Source organism: Sipha flava, unplaced genomic scaffold (genome assembly GCF_003268045.1).
Source record: "Sipha flava isolate LNK unplaced genomic scaffold, YSA_version1 36_pilon_pilon, whole genome shotgun sequence".
Lineage (NCBI taxonomy): Eukaryota > Metazoa > Arthropoda > Insecta > Hemiptera > Aphididae > Sipha > Sipha flava.
This window is the reverse complement of record NW_020273076.1, coordinates 1,463,641-1,483,778: the sequence shown is the minus strand read 5'-3', so window position 1 is coordinate 1,483,778 and position 20,138 is coordinate 1,463,641. Positions and strand designations below refer to the sequence as shown.

Sequence of the window (20,138 nt, the reverse complement as noted above, 5' to 3'; positions counted from 1 at the left end):
TCATAAGTTTTTGGTAAAAAAAAATTGGCATTCAAAACACTTCATTATTTTTTGAAGTTGTTATAATGAATAGATTCTAGTGAAATATAGCTTTTTATACGAATATAAATTGAAATGTTTTTATTTTTACTTTTTCAAATTATTTGTGAATTATTAAAGGTACAATTTATCGACAGTGTTATGTATAATTTCAATGTTTATACTTTCCAATAACAGTAAGTGTAAGTGTTATTGTTAACTTGCACCGATCAATAATTTATACTTTACAACAAATAAAACCTTCGTGGAACAGGTATTGTTTTATTCAAAATGCAACATTTATTGTACCCAAGAACATTCCGTAAGTGCCGGGAACACCAATAAAATATGTCAAACAAAGAAATTTTCAAAACATTTAAAAGAATAATGTATGTAGTTACCATGATTTTATCCTACCAAGACCGAGTTGGTACTACGAAAAGGTTAACAAAGTACACAATTAATTGAAAGTACATTGCCTTTGAAAAAATAATTTTCAAATGCACCTGTATTTACGATGTGGTATTATTTTAAACCGAATAGTTTTTTTAGTTTGAATTTTAGTGTATCATTATTTATGACATTTAAAAACATTATTTCGATTTTTTCGATACACTGACATAACATAAATCATTTCAAAACCTGTAACTAAATCATACGTGTTACTCATTTAATTAAACAAGATTTTTACCAAAATAAAATTCGATTACCATCTTGATCTCAATGAACGTTTTGTCGTATGCCGGAATATTAAATATATATTTATTAATATATACATCTAAATTCTATGCATAAATATTATATATTTTAATTATCGTAAATAGAATCTTTCGATTAAATTAGGTTATTCGTGTGTTTAATATTTTTTTATGTACCTATTTTAATTTACATAATTTTAATAAACAAAATTATGTCGAACTTTTTTATTTAACAGTATTTGGTTACTGCAAAGTTTTATCGATCCTCCGGGGTGGCTCACTGCTAAATGGTGGACCTATAAATAAGAAGTGATATAAATACAGTGAATTTGAGAATACATATTAATAGCTCAGAAAATTAACATTTCAGAAACATAAAAGCCAAGTCATACTTAGAATTTACATTACGTATAACTCAAACGTGAATTTAGTAAATATTTGATAAAATATCAAAATGTTATGATGAGTAAATTATTTCATTTTAACAATATTTTATTTAAATGTTTCGTAAAATAATAACCATAAACAGTAGAACAAACTGCCAAATTAAAACATTCGACAATTCATAGAAGATGCATAAAGTGGTTAGTTAATATTAATTTTAAAAAAATATGATCAATGACACGTTTTAGTTTTTAATTAGTTTAAATTTAATCGTATTGTAAATAGTTAAGTATGAAAAAAGTAATACGAGTATGACGTAACTTAAAATTAATACACTTTAATATGATGTAACGATATACACTCGCAATCAATATGACGTGGTTTCTTTTTTAGTCTTAATCACATGAAATATTGAAATATTGACATCTCAAATGTATCTTTATCACTTTACACTTTTAAGCAATATATATTTTACATGTGCATGTAAGTTAATTAAAATATATTAGTGTATATATATATATATATATATTAGTGTATATATATATATATGTGTGTGTGCGTGTGTGTGTGTTTGTGTGGGTTTGTGTGAGTTGTATTTAACTTGATATATGTTATTTGAATACATTTTTTTCAAAAGACGTTTATAAAAAGAAGAAAGAGTAAGTTTTCATTTTGAAACTCTAGACAAAACTGCGTTGTAAACCAAAAGTAGTACCTATATAGTAATTCAGTTGTTTGTAACGGTCAACCTCGTCTACATCGAAAGCCACTCGGAAACTTTCGATCGATTTAAACTTAATTCCCGGATGCAAACGATAATATTATTCATTGAATCGGTGATTAAACGATTTGAAATAATTTACCGCACAAAGACAAACTACAGTAGCCGACCAAACGGTGTGTATGAGACATACACAGTGACTATATATAATTCAAAGGAATCCCGTAACGGCTAAAGATACACCTGGCGATGACGCAGTATATCACGCGGAAAACCATTTATTTAAAAATGTTTTTCTTTTCTTAACTGTTTACAAAATGTAAATATCAAAAAATATTTGTAAACTAATACATTTAGAAAAAAAAATAACATTTTTCTGTTCTAATCGCAGATGTTTTTTCCTGAACTTTTATTTAAATTACGAGTAAATAAAAAAACACAAAACGAATCAAATTCAAAGCACAGTACAAGCAAAAAAAAAAAACCAGAAAAACAGCACTTATAAAGGACAAAAAAAAATATGCTGTGAAAAATTCGAAATCCGAAAACCTCGTTGCAAATGCATAGCTTAGAAAACTATTTTTTTTCGATATCCTACGACGATCAACGATCGTCACGATAAAGTAGAATCCGGGCTCCGGTCGTAATACTGTGACAATAGCCTATGCCACGTACACGGATCCTGCCAGAGATCACCGCTCAACTCTGTACGGACGCGAGTCCTGAAACTATATCATACTTACTAGTATTATGCACGTGTTGTCAACACGCGCTTTGCTTCTATAAATTATACGTATGTGGTAGACGTGGGCAATAATGTTTTCACTTTCGTGATTTTTTTTTTTTTTACATTTTTTTCGGACATTTACATTTCGCTCGACACATTTTCTAGTGTCAACGTCTCTCCGGATACGCGCATTAGGTTATTTTTATTTTTCCGCACAAAAACCTGTGTTCAAAGTATATGGATTCGCATCAATCACGCGCGTCATGCACTACGTTATTTCGACCGAGTGTTGGACTACGAAAACCACTTTACGAAATACGTCTGCCAGTTATTATTATTATTATTATTATCATCATCATCATCATCATCATTGCTATTATCTGCAGCGCTTTTGCCGGGGGTTTACCACCACCTTGTTAGCCGCGTAATGCAATCAATGTTCGTTTTAACGCGGGCCAATAGGTCATAATTATTGTGTACGAACGACTGTATTATAACGTACGGTCGAATGGGCGCACGAGGCGCAAATGCGTGTGAGCAACACAATATATGATATACGATATTGTATTATGATTATTATTATTCTCGGCTATTGAAATCGTATATGCATTATATATCTTATCGACGCGCACGCGCGCGTGTGCAGACCCGCGCGAATTCCGAGTCCTTGACCCTTTACTGCAACACGATAATTATACTATTACGGCGATCCTTTTTAGGTAACGATCAGTCAAATAATACACGTCTTGTTGTTGTACACGATAAGAACGGCGGACGGATCGAGGGAGCGTCGTGGGCATTTAAAAACCGCTGCACCAACGGCGTGTACCAGATCGAATCATTTAGACCGTAAGAGCAGGTTTTTTCGTTTCCGGCGCGCACCGGTGAACTGACAAGTGTACAGAATGTGAGCAAAACACTTAAACGGCCGTCTTATCGCTCTCGCGGAAACAATTAATCAAGTAATGTAAAGCCTCTTTTTGGAAACCCACTGTTCTTGCATAACGGATTTGTTTACTCGGTTTTTACCGCGACCGAAAAGTTATTACGAGTACATTTACATTCGTATCGTATTTTTTTGTTTTTGATCATGTTCTTCTTTTTTTTTTCCTACAAGAATTGCACATTGTCCGTAAATGATTAAATCGATTGGAGTTTCAACAAAATTTTCGGAAATTTCTTGGTTAATACCTGTGAAATTGCGAAAACACTCAGCAGCATGTCTCATTTAATTTGTTGAAAATTAAATATTAAAGGTTCTAGTTGTTACGAATTTCAACCGTTTTCAGTTACCACGTTTTGTTTTCAGCGTCAAAATATTTAAAAGAAAATGTGAAACGTCATTACACGTACCATCTGCAAATTGCTATCTGTTGCAGGAATTTATTTATTTTTTTAATTTAATATGATAATAAATATGTTTTGTGCTCAGTAACTTTACTATCTTAGTTTCTATATTCAGTCAGATTTCTTATATCATGGTGTTACGAGCAATTAAATAATTCACTTGAAGTAAACGTGCATATAATATAATATAATTAATTAAAACTGCTTTACCTAGTAGTTACACAAACATACGAATAATTACATAAAAATTAAAAAAAAAATATTTCACAATGTAAAAAATTCTATGGACTTTTTATGTATTATACATAAGATAAATAAAATTGAGAATTAACTAACGATTACGTAAGTGTTCGTAAAAATCTTAATTAAAAAAATAAAAAAATCACGTGGACATCATAAACTTCTGTTTGACGAGTAAAAAAAAGGTAAATAATAAAACAACAATTATTATTGTAATAATTTGACACACACCATTGTTCTAACGGGCGTTGCCCGATTGCGGCCCAAAGTAACTTTTTTACCTTTTCACCTATCCCGATTGCGGCCCGTACATAGCAGGTAGGAATTACTATTCAAGTGGTTATCAAAACCAAATAAATATCCCAATTGCGTCCGATACATACTTTGACATCGTAATCAACTATCGTAATCACGATTCACACAATAACCGATATTCGGCGTTGTAATTTCCATAGATGTATACAACAACTATTAACTATTTTTTTATTGTAGACAATTTATTATTTTAATATTCGACTATTTATTGACTATTTACTGACATAATTGTATTTCATATCTTTTTATATTGTAAAAAATTTATTATTTTACTATTTGTTACTGCAATCTTGTAATTATACTTTTAAAATAAATATTAAACATTTTGTGAATCAATGTGTGTCTGGACGCAATCGGGATACTTATATTTGGGATAAAATTCGACTACCTGGATTCGGGCCGCAATCGGGCAACTTCGGTTCTAACATCTTGAGAAAGGTCTTTAGATTTTCAACTTTGAGTTCATTACTAATCCTACCGATTTCGGGTTTTACCTAAATCAAGCGCTTTTTACACGTTACACCATAGCTAAGCACTAGTTGCATTTGACTTTTGGTTTTCATTTTCCCGGTAAAAATAATCTCACGATCACGTTCTACAGCCGTTTCTCGTTCTAAAAACGTATATTTTATAATATTTATCAAAATCCGACTGGAACAGATACCGATAACGATAACAATGGTACGCAAATACAAAATAATAAGTAATTTCTTTCGACCGTTACGTTATTCCATATCCTGCGCGTCGTATTGTTTTCCGTTCGAAACCGATGTCGATTGCAATCTCAGGTCCTGGTTACCTCGACGTTTCCGGTATCGAGCACCTTGAACCTCGGCAGCCGCAATTCGGTGTCGCGCTAACGACGATCGGAAAATCAACTACGAATTGTTCGCCATTGTGCCGCGTCGTTGTAAATATAACGCCGCAATACCTACGTCGTCGTGTGCACATAAAACGGGTGTCCTCGTTCACCGTTGCCTCTATTGTTTCGTCTCGACCCGTGTTGTGCGCGCCCAAGGAAAGTTCAGGGAGACAAAAAAAAACCCCCTTCGAATCGCACGTCGTCGTCGTCGGACGCGTATATCGTAACGATATTATAATGCGTTTCGACTAACAATGAGTTTCTCCCCCATCCCTCCCACCACAGCTCGGTAAGGTCTGCGGTGGTTCTTGTGAACGAGGAAATTCCGCTGAATGGAATAGTATTTGCGTACTATGTGAATGATAACACACCGGTACGCGCGTGCGTCGGCGAAGGACATTGACATTCTATACGTCTGTATGCGTGTGTTTACCCTTGCTTTTCGGGCACTAAAGTCCTTATCCTCGATTCGATATAATCACTAATTAATCGCAAATTGATTGCACTACAAGCCGACGAAGTTACTTTGATTATTGTTATTATTGTAATATTTCGTGCGCGTGCGATTACGATTATGTTTTTCGTTTTGTCCATATTTCATTCGTTTTACTATTTATACGGCCGCTGTCGTTTTAGTTTTCTACCGTTGCCGCTACTACATCGCATTATCACCGCGGACTCGCAGGACCTCGACCTTGACATTAGCACTTTTACCATTCATAATACACAGCCGCAATGTTATTATAATATAATCGCGGTCACAAGATTTTCCCGTGGCGATCACCGATTTGTTTAATCACCACAATACGAGTGGCCGACGTTTAAGATGTATCTGTTTAAACGTACAATGTTCACGCATTATACTATACCGTATGCGAATTATGCGAAGACCATAAATTCACGTCGACGCGTGCACGCGCGTGGTCGCGCTAATAACAGTTTTTTTACATTAATTAAATTTCACATCGTTTGACTCGGACGCAAAACAGTGTTTCCACTCGGAGCAATCGTAATGTACAAGATTTTGCGTGGTCCGTCAAAGATGCTCACGATTTGTTATTGAACATATTTTAATGATTATGAAAAAATATATGTTCTCGACACAGATATTTTTTGATTTTAATTTTTTCACTTTACCGTTAGGCGATAATAAATATTTAAAACTGATATGATAACCGTGCAATGACGTGAGACAATTTAAATACTTTTCAGGTAGAAAAATAACATTATTATTAATGTTTTATTATGAACGTTATTACTCAATCAATATGATGCAAAATGTAGTAGGCGATTGGAAACAATTACGGCATTATAAACATTTTATTATTATCGTTAATAAATTATATTTTAGTGTAAATTTTAAACTTAAAAATGTGTTCACTAAAATATCTTAAATTTTCTAAATCTAAATAATACTTAAACACAATTTTGTATTATCATACAATAGTATGATATAATTATGATTAACAAATAGTAAGAATTTGTATGTTCTGATTAAAAGTTAATCATTTTCAGAATTTAAATTGGTTTTATGCATAGTTAACAATTAAAATACAAAAACACAATGCATATAAATATTAAAAAGTAAATTATAACTTTTAAAAATGTATAATATCGTTCAATTTTAATCATATTATTATAGTTTGGTAATTTTATCAAGAAAGAGAAAAATAACGAGTAATGAATAACTTTTATGGTATATATACTGAATACAAAATACTTGTTTTTATAAACTTTAAAATATTGAATCTTACTACAAAAGTAGTTTTAGTTTAATGTATATTCTGACCTATCGTTCAATATTTAATTGTTACTTCGTACTGGAATTAGCATAAATATATGTAATATCAAAAAGATCATTTTAATGAGCCTTATTAAAAATATAATTTTTCATATGACTAGGGGTTACTAAGTTGTTCGTAGTATAATTTTTCTCGTTATCAAAGAGGGATGTTTTTAATGACTTTTAAAAACAATATTTATGAATTTCTATTTAGGAGAATAAATAAAAAATCATAATCTAAAGGTATATAAAAATACATTTTTATGTTATTTTAAAATACAGCATCTTACTGACGGTTATTATTATAATCGTATTAAAACACACAATACGTAGTTGGAACATTATAATGTGTACAAGTGTTTTAATATAATCGTAAAACAATTAATTATCGTGTGAAAAATGTAACGATCGTGTTGACACCGACCCCTATATGGTATGTAAGGTTAAACGATCCCGCGGAACAACCTTATTCAAACACCAACCCTTGTTCAACGTTTCTGTTCTGGGATATGTGTTTAAGGCAGGGCACTAAAACGTTTTTATAACGTAATGAGTATAACGTTAAACTATTCAAAAAACGATTGAAATCGATAACGGATTACACATCGGTAAACGATAAACGATTGAAAGTGGATAATGGATAACGAAACAGAAACGAAAAACGATTAAAATTAATATGGAATAACATAATGGAAAACGATTGAAACATAAAAGAAATTTCCATGGAAAAAAATGTATAACTATCGTCAGAGGTAATATATATATATATATATAATATAATATTTAAAATATTTAATGTTAGTTTACATAGTACTGATCGCTAAACGCTAAACGTAAAACGCTAAATTGTCAATAACGTTTTAATCGTCGATAACGGTAAACGGAAGATTTTTTAAACGTTTAAATTTGTGTAACGTTTAAACACCTAAATCGAATAACATTTAAATTATTTATAACGTTAAACGTTCAGTTGCTTATAACGTTTAAATGTCCCATATCGGTAAACAATATATATTATTTTGATTTAAGCCCTGGTCTAAGGCCATAATGGTATTATAATATTTATATATATATATATATATATATATGTATATTATCATATGTGAGAACTATCTCTCGGTATATAGGTTAAAGGTGATTATTTTGAAAACGATTTATGCAATTCGTTTTTACATCGGGACTGGTATAAGAAAATATGATTTCTTTTTGTACGTTTTCGACAGCATCATATATTAAAAAACCGTTGACGTAATGAACCGCATACCGAGTTCGACCGGATTTATTTATACCATCCATATTTTAACGTATCGACCATTTCGAAATGCAATGCTATTGAAATAAAATTGAAGTCGTATTACACATGCGATCGTCGCCTAAAGCTGCAGCGGTAGTACGCGATCTTCAAATAAAATGTACCACGCACGCACGGCATAACATTAATACGAGTATTATAACGATATCCGGTACACAGTTCAGCGCTGTTAGCATCTTCTCGCGTTTTCGGTTAGCTAGGGTTTTATGACACGCGTTTCGCACGAACCCGATTGCAGCCCGCGAACGCGTGTTAACCCCGGGCCTAAAATTAATATCGTACAATTTACATTGTACACTACGTTCCGAGAACACATTCCTGGGTAAATGGTGTGATCATCTAATACCGCGAGGATCTGCGCGTGTTAGGTATACTTTATTCGACGTTAACAGTTTGGTTAAAATATTACGATCGATCTGTCATAAAAATTGCATGCATCGCGACGTACAGATATGATGGAATACGGCGTAGGTTTCTCAATATTTATTTACGTAGATGAAATTAACATCAGTCAAATATCATGAGTTTTAATTCATAACCAGACTAAGATGTTACACCTCTACACGGTAGTCCTACCAAACCGTCATTGCATTTATTATATTTTTAATAGCAAAAGTGGACATCAATGTGGGTTAATCCGTTATATAATGCAATCTCTATAAACTTAAGGAGAAAAAAATTTTAAAATTCCCACGTTCAAATATTAATGTTACGAATAAGCGGCTAATACGAGCTTATTTATATCAAATAACGTTCAAATTTCATGAAAGCCGTTTCTTTTATACTTTACATTCTCGAACTGGACTTCTTTATCGCATACAAAATCCCGCCGTTTCAAACCACTGCAGGTCATCGGTCATCTGTACCAACAACGGCTTGCGGTACAGTTCTACTTTTCAATCCTTCAACTACCCTTCCGGCGCCGTAGAACCGTATACACAATCGTTTTCTAGATTACGCGATGTACACGTGTGCGATAATAATAATATTATTATTATTATTATTATTATTATATGGCGTCGCAATAATACAAAATAACAATGTCGGTCATTTTCATGATCGGTTCCTGTGAAACGTACATAAACGTGTATCTCTACATAATATTAAAACACTGTACGCGCTCCGAAAGCGATCGTATGTAGAAACAATGAAAGGTCTTACGGGCCATTAAATGCATACACGTCGTGTACATTTATAATGCGGTAAAGAGAGTGAGATCGTGAAGAATATTTCGCTTTATCTATCGCAGCATATTACGCTCGATCATACTTTCACGTGAACCAACACGCACGCACACATGCAAACACGCACACACACACACACACACACACACACACGCACACACGAGCACACGAGTTAACTCATCCCCTGTGCACTGTATGTTTGATGGTGGTGGCAAGCTTTTGTGCATGTTAGGTGACCATTTTCTCGAAAATCGCAATGGATACGACCGACATTGATTAAAAGAAAACGATACCGCGGTTATAGTGTATATATTGTACAAGTGCACACGGGTTTTGTAGAAAAAAAAAATGCATTGTCCTACACGTCCATCTATAGGTGCGCGTTACGGTTAACTATATAGTCGCCTCATTAATCCCGGACACCCAACAAGGTCGTATCTTGCGTATTTTATCGGCACGACCTTTATTTGTCTTGAAATCAGTTCGTTTTATAAACTCAATATCGTTATAATATCATACTCAATGTTTGCGAGTGTGTGTGTGTGTGTGTGTGTTTGTAAAACGTATCATTCAACTGGCAGAGATGACGAAATGAGTGTATAAAAAATAGTCCGATCTCAATGGACACCCAAGTGTCATTCGAATGTTCAGCATGCTCTTTGAACTTTTTCTTTCTCTAATTTTTTTTTTACATTATTATTGTATCTCCTCACTTCATTAAATATTAAAAGTAAAACTACATTACCCAGGGTCATTAAACCATTATAAACAGTTGAATTTATTATGATATACTTACGAGTAATTATATGCCTTATATACACTACGTCATTGTCTAATTATTTATAAGCCAACATTTTTTTTTTCGCCATCTATAAGTGTTAGTACCTCAGTAACCTACAGAATAGAACAACGTTTATACCATATTATTTATTCCGCTGAACTTTTCAGACATACCCACATTTTTAATCATATCACTCTTTGACGTTTATTTTCGAGAACTACGTATAGAGTATAAGACTTTTTCTTATTTCTTTTATTTTCTTTTTCTTTTTACTAAAATTCAATTTTTATGATAAAAATAAAATACCGATTATTTTCAAAGAACGCATAGCAAAAACATTAGTGGTCCTATGTATTCGAATTATATTTTCTATAATATTTATTATTTTTTTATCCAACGCAACAACATTCATATATTTTTTTTCTTTTCCCCTTTACAGCTTGTATTTTTCATAGTCTATAGATGCATATTGTAAGTCACTTCTATGTTAATGTACGGATACTATTATTTTTGGTTTAAACATTTTATTATTTCAACGTTCGACTTAAAAACTTTTAAAGAAAATTCGATCTCTTCTTGACAATTAAATAAAATATAATATTATAGTATACGGTGGTACGTAACTTAGATGTAAAATGAATGTATATAATAATTTTATACATTAAAATAGTTAAAAATACGTTGTTCATTAAATATTACAGAATATTAAGCGAGATTTCGAATGTCGTAAATCGATGTAATACGATGATCCGTTCTATGTATTTTACAATACACATTGAAAACCAAGGTTATTGACCGATTTAAACAGATAAGTAGTCTTTGAAAATATTATACCAATAATATACCGATGATTAACATGCCAATACATCTATTTCTACTGTCAAAGTAGCCCAAGGATGGACAATAATTTTACAATCATGTTAAAGATACCACTAACTTGCCATTTATCAGTCTTTAATTTGAAACTGTAAACAGTATTGTTGCTAAAATTGAAGTTACATTCGGAAAATATATTGTTATAAGTATTTTGATTCTAAATAAATTCATTTATAGATTATTTTTTTTTGCTTTATGGGCCCTTAAGGCCTTTCGCAGCTTCTACTAAACTTCTCCATTTGTCACGATCAATGGCAGTACAGATATATAGATTATATATTATATATCATTATTATATATTATATATTATATATTATAGATTATAGTCCATGTTAATCGTGCTGGAAGCAATACTGTCACATCACTAATACGTCACGTTCACCTTTAACAAAGTATAAAAATAATAAAACAATGCTGTTGAGAACGGTCTCCTTACAAAGAAAACAAATTTGCATGTACATACCGCATATCGATAGTAATATTAACAATAAATATAAAGAAAATCCATCTTGAAATTTTTAAGATTCCATTTGACACATCTTATCTGTGTATGCCACGTTTGTTTTTTTTTTTCATTGAAGGTGTAATGAATAAATTCTATATGTGTAAAATCTTGAATTTTTCGGGATAATGAACAGATACAAATAAAAATGGAAATATTTTATTCGAGCGAGCCTATCAATAAGAAAAATTTAGTGCTACAGATAAATAAAAAAATATTAAAATTATAATAACCATATGGAGTACTAACACGTGTTTATCAGAAAGTTGTGTCTCGAATTTTAATTTACGTGTTATATTTCTGATAATAATAGTTTAGTATAATAGCCTATTGAAACAATTGTTTGTAATCAAAACCAAATGTTTTCTTGTACATTTTTATAAATACATTCAATGCAGTCATTCTTTAATTATGATACGTAATGAGAAAGCTCATAAACGTTAAGATAAATTGGTAGCAGTTAGTAACGTAGAATTATATCGACTTCAATAGACACAATCAGATGGTATCACGATTTTCAATAGGATTTGGCACCAAATCATTGCACGTAATTTTTTGTATCGCGATTTATAACAATATGATAATCATATAATAAATATTTGTATACCATATATAATATATTTATATAAATTCAATTTTTGATAAATATTGCACGATAAATGGTCTAAAATCGTTATTAATGTTTGAAAAAATTATTTGAACCTCACACAACTCTATTATTTGTAATTTTTTTTCAAGTGGTTTTCATAACTTATAATTACTGTACATATATCACACTAGAACAACATCGTAACGTTTTACTACGTATTGATTATTTAAGGTGAATGCTCAAAACATTTTAAATAAAACAGGTGCAAAGAAGGTTGCGATTTGTAATAATTATACATATATATATATATATATATATATATATATATAACAATGCATAATGGCCGTTGAAATGTGTATTATGGGTAATTTCAAAATAATTGTATGACTAATGTGGATATAGTGAATATTTATGGCATCATGCGAAATAAAACCGTATTATTTGTCCAAAACATTAAACTCAACATTGTAATATTATAATTTTCAAACAGCGGAAAATTACTGAATTGAGATAACAATTCCAAACGGAATCGGTAGCTTACGCCAGAGTTCGCGGGAATCCATTGACAAAGAGCGTGACCAGCGAAGATTTTTATGGAAATCGAGAGCCGTTAAAAAAAAAATAATAATAATAAGTCATTTGGTTTTGTCGTTTGCACTGATTACAAATCATTTAAATTTGATCGTTACCAAATTTCTGGTATATATTAACAGCTGGAACCACCGACTCATAATCAAATCAAAATACTTTGCTCATCATGTTGGTTACCATATATTTAATAATAACAAATTTAGTTTTCAAAATTCAAACGGTTTTGAAAAATAAACTTGCGAAAAATCATATCGATGATTTTTTAAATTTATTAAAATAGTAATTATATAATAAAACAAAACGATTCATATAATTATACTGTCAAACAATAGACGCAATTACATATTTATCAAAAAAAAAAAACCCAAATAAAATTCCAATAATTTTCTATCGATTCAAATTTAAATTGGAAAAACTTGTCTATGAAATATTAAAATAAATACCTGTATTCATAATGTACAATGATCAAGTGATAAGAGAAGCAATGATTCTACTACAAGGAAAAATTAATCTCAGTGTTTTAAACAATTATGTAATACTCGTATATATGAAAATTATAGTAAAAACATGATTAAAAAAGTATTTTTTTCAAACACTCCTTGAATTATATCCAGTCGTTATTATAAAATATTTATAGAAGTGTGGTATAAGGTATAAGGATTAAGATATCGCGTGACTTTCGTCGAGACTTGGATGGGGTAATTCTAACCAAGTGAATTTACTTATCCGTTTATGCAACATTTTCGAGTATGACAGTGTAATGTTTAATGAACTTGAGGGCGAATCGACTTAACCCCTTCTCGCCAGATTCACGCACTATTATTTTAACATTATAGTGATTTGTTTATTCATTTACGTATAAATGGTAATTACGATCGTCGTCCATAGTCGCGGGTCGATCTGCATTCAACATGTCAACTGTCGCTGTGGAACTGACGATATGATAAAACGTATTTCACATGCGCGAACATTTTTTTCTCTCTCGGTCAATGTCGGATCCACGGACGATCAATCATCCATTAATTAACGCCCAAGCGACTCGCGCGGTCCGGTGGCGATCCGTCGCAGTAATTAATATTGCGCCGTCGCCGATGGCCGTAGTAACGGTGTGAACAACATAATGTAGTGATGGTGGTCCGTCGAAGACAACGATGGGTGCAGTACAGTGTTTGTAACCGTGGTTCGACTTTACCGGTGAAGCAGCAACATCGCGGGGTAACCGAACGAGGTAATATCACTGTAAACGTGGCGGTTAGTGGTACCGAGTTTTTAAACGTATCGCGGAGCGTGTGCGCGACCGGGCCCGAAAGGTTTTCCTTTCCGTCATACGAGTAAGAACTTCTGAAATCGATTTTCGGTTACCGTTACTTTTTCCGGTAAATTTCCACCCGAACGTTGACATCTACATGAACAAAACCAACTCGACACATCCTGTTCAATCCTTCTACCTGTACTATAAATCTTATTAATGTTGACTGTATTATTTTTGTACTTTTAAAAATAAAAAAACATAAAACTATAAAGTTTTAAAAATAAAACCATTTCCACAGTTATTTCACAGTGTTTGCTCGTCGATGGAATGTATTATACCAACTGACTGAACTTAAGATTTCCCGGACAGTCGACATGGACGGTGCGAGTCGTTTGGTCAATGGTTTAGTGTACCATAAAATATGATCGAAATATCATGTAATCGAATCGTTTTATAGTCGAAAAATAAATGGTCGAATATTTTATTAATATGGTCAAAATGTTTTGTGGCCAAATGGGTTTTCAAAGTAAAGATAATCATTAGATTTTCGATTACTTTATCTAATATTTTTATAGATGTAGCCCGTATGTAAATTTATTGCAATAGGTACGTTCTACAATGTTTATTGACTTTTTAATGTACGATAGTTTAAATAAAGTTTTTAGTTATAAATTATAAGTTTTTATATTTTAATATAGATATTTATACTGCTCCTAGCATCCACGGAGGAATGTTATTAAATATAAATAATTTGATATATGAAAAAAGATATGGTACATAAAACTGACGGCAATGATTACCTCGAAACATACATTTCGATTACATAACATTTTGATCACTTTTTTATCATTAGACTTTTAGCAACCAAATGTTCGACCAGACCATCACTACCCCTACATAGGTGTTTATAAATATATATCAGATAGTTATTTTTCAAGATGATCTACGAATGGCAGGAATGGTCATAAGTAAATTGAACTCATTAATATTACCAAGGACATTGTAGTAAACGTATTATATACCCATAGGCAGTGTTGGGACTTATCTAGATAGATTTTTTTGTCATATTTTATCTTATCTAGATAAATAACGCTAAGTTATCTAATTACTTATCTAAGATAACATTTTTAGTTATCTAGATAATTGTCTGTATTCTTGCCAAGATTAGAGTTATTTTTATTCATGTACGGAGACGAATCGAACAAATCAGAGATCATCAAAATCAGTCCAGCCGTTCTTGAATTATAAATTCTGTAACTAACCTGACTTTCTTTTATACATATAGATTTGGTATTCATAATCATAATTCATGTATTATTAATGAGTAATTATTATTTCTTGGTATGACGTTTTGTTTTTATATTCATGTCGGGAAAATATTTTTGGTATTTTTAAACTTAATTTCTTATTTTTCCACGAAAGTTCCAAATATAGTTATTATTATTATTATTATATATATTTGATTTTAGTATACACACGTAATTCATACGCTGAATAGTCAATACTTCACTCTTGAAACCCGTAAAGTCGTAACTACTTATAGAATAATAAAAATCATCAAATTAAGATTATATGGAAAACAATATTGTTAACTTAAAATAATATCTTATGTATTCTGTATTCATCCTGAAACGTACAGAGCAATTTTCATTCTTTTTTTTGTGTAACATTTTAGTAATCAACTATCATTAAGTACTGTACATTATATATAAATACTGCTTAATGGTACACTACATTACCATAATAAACATTAAACACCTAGATAATAATGATTATAATTGATTCTTCATAGATATTATTAGAATAGGAAATACTGACCAAAAAATAACATTATTTGAAAATATCTTTTTTTTTTTATCTAGATAAAAATGAAATCTTTTATTTTTTTTTAAATATTATTTAATAAATTATAATTATTATTATTATAATTTACTTTTATTTAATTTTTAATTTTATCTTTATCTAAATAAATGTTTTATTATCTATTCCCAACACTGCCCATAGGTTGTCGAATCGAATTAATCGACTCATCTTTGAAATCTTATCTTCTTGGAATCAATTTGGATTCAGTTTCAGTTACTATATATTATATAGATTAATTATTTCTTATGCGGTACTCATTTTTATAATAAAATATGAACGACAATCGTTTTAATTTATACTCGTAGGTGGTTTCAATTTAAAATATTTTCTTGACTGATTTTTAATGCTTTTAAAATATAAAATATAGTGAATGTACCTTAACATAAGATTTACAAATAATCTTCAAGTGGTTATAACCATTCTTATTGATTGAATTAACATACAAAGCAATCTTTGAACTTCTTTTCAATTGAACTTGTTGATATAAAGACAGAATCGATACTTTAAATTTGTTATTGCAGTCGTATTTTTATCATGTTTGGTAGTCGTCTTTACGGGCACTCGGAAATTGGGCCACAATTAACCTTTTTTCAAGCTGCATGTCCCCAGCCCTCCCACCACAGACTTTCGAGTTCAAATTTTTACAGTCGATTGTGCTTCGTTTGTGCTTGTTTGTGCTTTTATTCTCGTCGTTTGTGCTTAACCCGTTTTCGAGATGTTAAACATTGAAGGTGGGAGGGGCCTAAGGACTTAGCCTCCCCCCCTAACCAATTTTTTATTTCATATTGATCTATTCGTTTATTCCACATTTGTGTAGATTTATGATCAAACTTCAGCAGAAAATTCTGATTTACTTGGGATTTTTTTTATAATGACCCGTATTATTTTTTTTTTTTTAATTATTTTGCATACAAAAATTTAAATATTCGACATTTTTACGTGTATTTTAAAACAAAAGAGCTCTTCTCTCCAAAACCCCGAAACGATATAATCATTATTGATGAATTTTCATTTTGAAAAAAACTTCTATAATAATATCATAACACATTTTTAAAATTGTATGAAACCTTTTTTATTTTGTCATTTTTAAATTTGGTTAGACGTTTAAGTGACCATTTTATCCGGCCACGGAATTTTAGATCTGACAGGCTACTGCGAATTCGCACTGAAACTTATGCCTACCTACGTGTCTAACCGTAAACACGGTTTGCAAACAATACTTTTATAAAAGTATTAAGATACTAATACTAGTATTCGAATAAAAAGTATTAAAAATAATTTTAAAATACTATTATAAAAATGTATTTTACGAATACTCACAAAGTATTTGAATACAAATCCAAGTATTTTTTTTAATTTTATGCTATATAATGTATATGTATATTGAACACCAATATAGGTACCTATAATGTTACTATTTTCAATGAATCTTAACATTTATCATAACATGTCTGACTATTTAGAGATATATGTGCATACTTTTTTTATTATTGTTAAATATAGCAGAGTGCAAAATAAATTCGTTTCTCTGTGCCATGATATCAGATCTAAAATTTGAAAGTAATATATTTCATATATTACATATATATTATATATATATATATATATATTTGCATGTTTGATAGATTTTGCAGGAGAGTGCATATTTTAAAATGTTTATGGTTATTTTGCATACTTTGACAAATTTTTCAAATTTAAAATTATAAACTATAGATACATATTTCAACCGATCGAAAAAAAATGTATTAAAAGGACTAAATACTTCCAATAATATACTATCTGCAAACTACCTCTCGTATCTCGTTATAATTTTTATTTAAGTATAAATAATACTATAATCCCGTATCGACCGTATAACCCACTGGATATCAATCGAATGTCGATAAAGATAATAGTAGATATAAAATGATAGATTATTTGTTTAGTGTTCAATTCAGTCGATTATTATCCATCGTTGTTTTTGTGTCTCGCAACCACACAACGTCGATTCATACGTAAAACTTCGTACGCATTTATAAAAAAATTGGTTAGTGGAGAGACTAAGTCCTTAGGCACCTCCCTCCTTCAATGTTTAACATCTCGGAAACAGGTTAAGCACAAACGATGAGAATAAAAGCACAAACAAGCACCAACGAAATACAAACAACTGTAAAAATTTGAACTCAAAAGTCCGAAGTCGTGGGGAACTGAGCATGTTCCTATCCCCCCACTTTGAAAGTTCGATAACTCAGAAACGGGTTAAGCACAAACGACTGTAAAAATTTGAACTCGAAAGTCCGAAGTGGGGAGGCTGGAGACATGCAGTTCTTTTTTCAAAAAGGTATACGGTAATTGGGCTACTACAGTTTTACATTTATAACAGATAAACCCGGTGATTGGGCCACTAGTTTCAACTATTTTTTATAATTGTATCCGGTAATTGGGCCACTATTAAATTAATGTCATTTATAAATATTGCTACAGTACCTAACAGTGCACACGAAACTTTCATCCAAGCGACCGTGTGTCTTATCAAAATGTAATGAAATTATATAAAATTATCAGAAGCTGCCATAGTCTCATCAAATTAAATGGATAAAAATAGCTAAAAATATAATTTACAAAGATTATAGAACGTCGTGATCGTTTAGTTGATTGCAAACTATACGATCTACGTTTAGTAATATATGCTGATTCGGTAATATACGAATAAAATGGAATTATTGGAATTTATAAGGATAAAGACTGGAAACAAATTATTAATTTTTAATAATTATAAATTTTCTTTTGCTCACCATAGTCAATGTTAGCGATGTTTTTTATATTATCAAGTATTATATTATTATTATTATTATATCATTAGTATTATATTTTTATATTATATTAAATTTGTAAATCCTGTGTATGGCATTATTAAAAAAAAGTTATTGTATTTTATTCGCTATAAAAATAATTATTAATAAATAAACGTTGTATATTCGTATATTTTTATGCTGTTCATTTGTGGCCCAATCTTCGAGTACACTTTAAAAATATAGATTTAATTTGTGGCCCAATCTCCGGGTAGTAAAATGTAAACAAATATTTTATACGATGTAGGTACATAAAATGTGGCCCAACTACCGACCGTCCGTCTTTACAGTGTGGACAGAAGCCTCTAATAATCCTAACATTGGCCAACTTTTATTTTTTATTACGGACCACGATATCGTCTGAGTTTCAGGCAAATCCGCAAAAATCTTTTCTGGTGCAAATCATGCTGTAAAACTAAAAGTGTAGAAAAGTACACACAACAAGCAGGATCAATAACAACAAAAAACAATCGTACGCATCCGAAAAATAAATACTCACTTCATTGTAATAAATTAAATTAATAACATGTCGAAACGTAGTGGCTGTTTTTAAAAACTTTTTCGGTGTGAACCTGAAGTCTGTAGAGGAGTCAAGTAAAACTTGATGGGATGGGATAAGCTCGGTACGACAGATTGTTGCAAGCCGGTTAGGCTACGGTTGAAACCATTGTGGTCGTTGGCGGTGTACTCAGCGACGCGGGTGGAACCGTCAAGCTTGACCAGGCAGAGGATATCCCTAGACGTATACGTTGCCGTCGCTATAATCCTGTTGGCTAATTTGGTGTAAGGTTCGTTTACTCTGTACTGAAAACCGTACTAGGACGGAGTGTAAGCGGGTGCCGTAGACTGCTGGGTAAACTGTCGCTGGGTACTTAGGAGACACGACGACGACCAACAGGACTGAAGCCAAAATCATTATTCGAGCAACATGCACACACACACTTACACACACATACACACTGATTTAGTTAAATTACAAGTTTATAATTTAACATTATTATTGGTCATACGTTTGACTTTGTAAGGTACATGATTTACACGTGAGTCTCAGGTCACACGTTGCAGTAGGTTAGGGTCAATAACGGTTTTTCGGTGATCGACAAACATAAAGCAGCTAGACGCTGAATCAGTGAGGGCTACTGGTCGCAACCACTACCCTCAACCACCTCACCCCAAACAGAAAATTAGTATCTACTAAGTATCTGCATATTTTTTATTTTTTTTTATTTTTTTTTTTTTTTTAATATATAATTAACGCTAAT

General features: G+C 31.2%; 1 protein-coding gene across 2 annotated transcripts in view; it reads left to right on the top strand.

The window, feature by feature from the left end:
• LOC112687940 (Kv channel-interacting protein 2-like) overlaps positions 1-20,138 on the top strand; it is a 325,918-nt gene that overhangs the window by 57,323 nt on the left and 248,457 nt on the right. The window contains exon 2 of one of the 2 annotated variants that reach the window (XM_025560936.1): positions 3,268-3,510. The exons of the other annotated variant lie outside the window; for it this stretch is intronic. The gene's annotated coding sequence lies outside the window, so the exon portion shown is untranslated. The remainder of the gene's footprint in view (positions 1-3,267; positions 3,511-20,138) is intronic. 2 annotated transcript variants of the gene reach the window in all.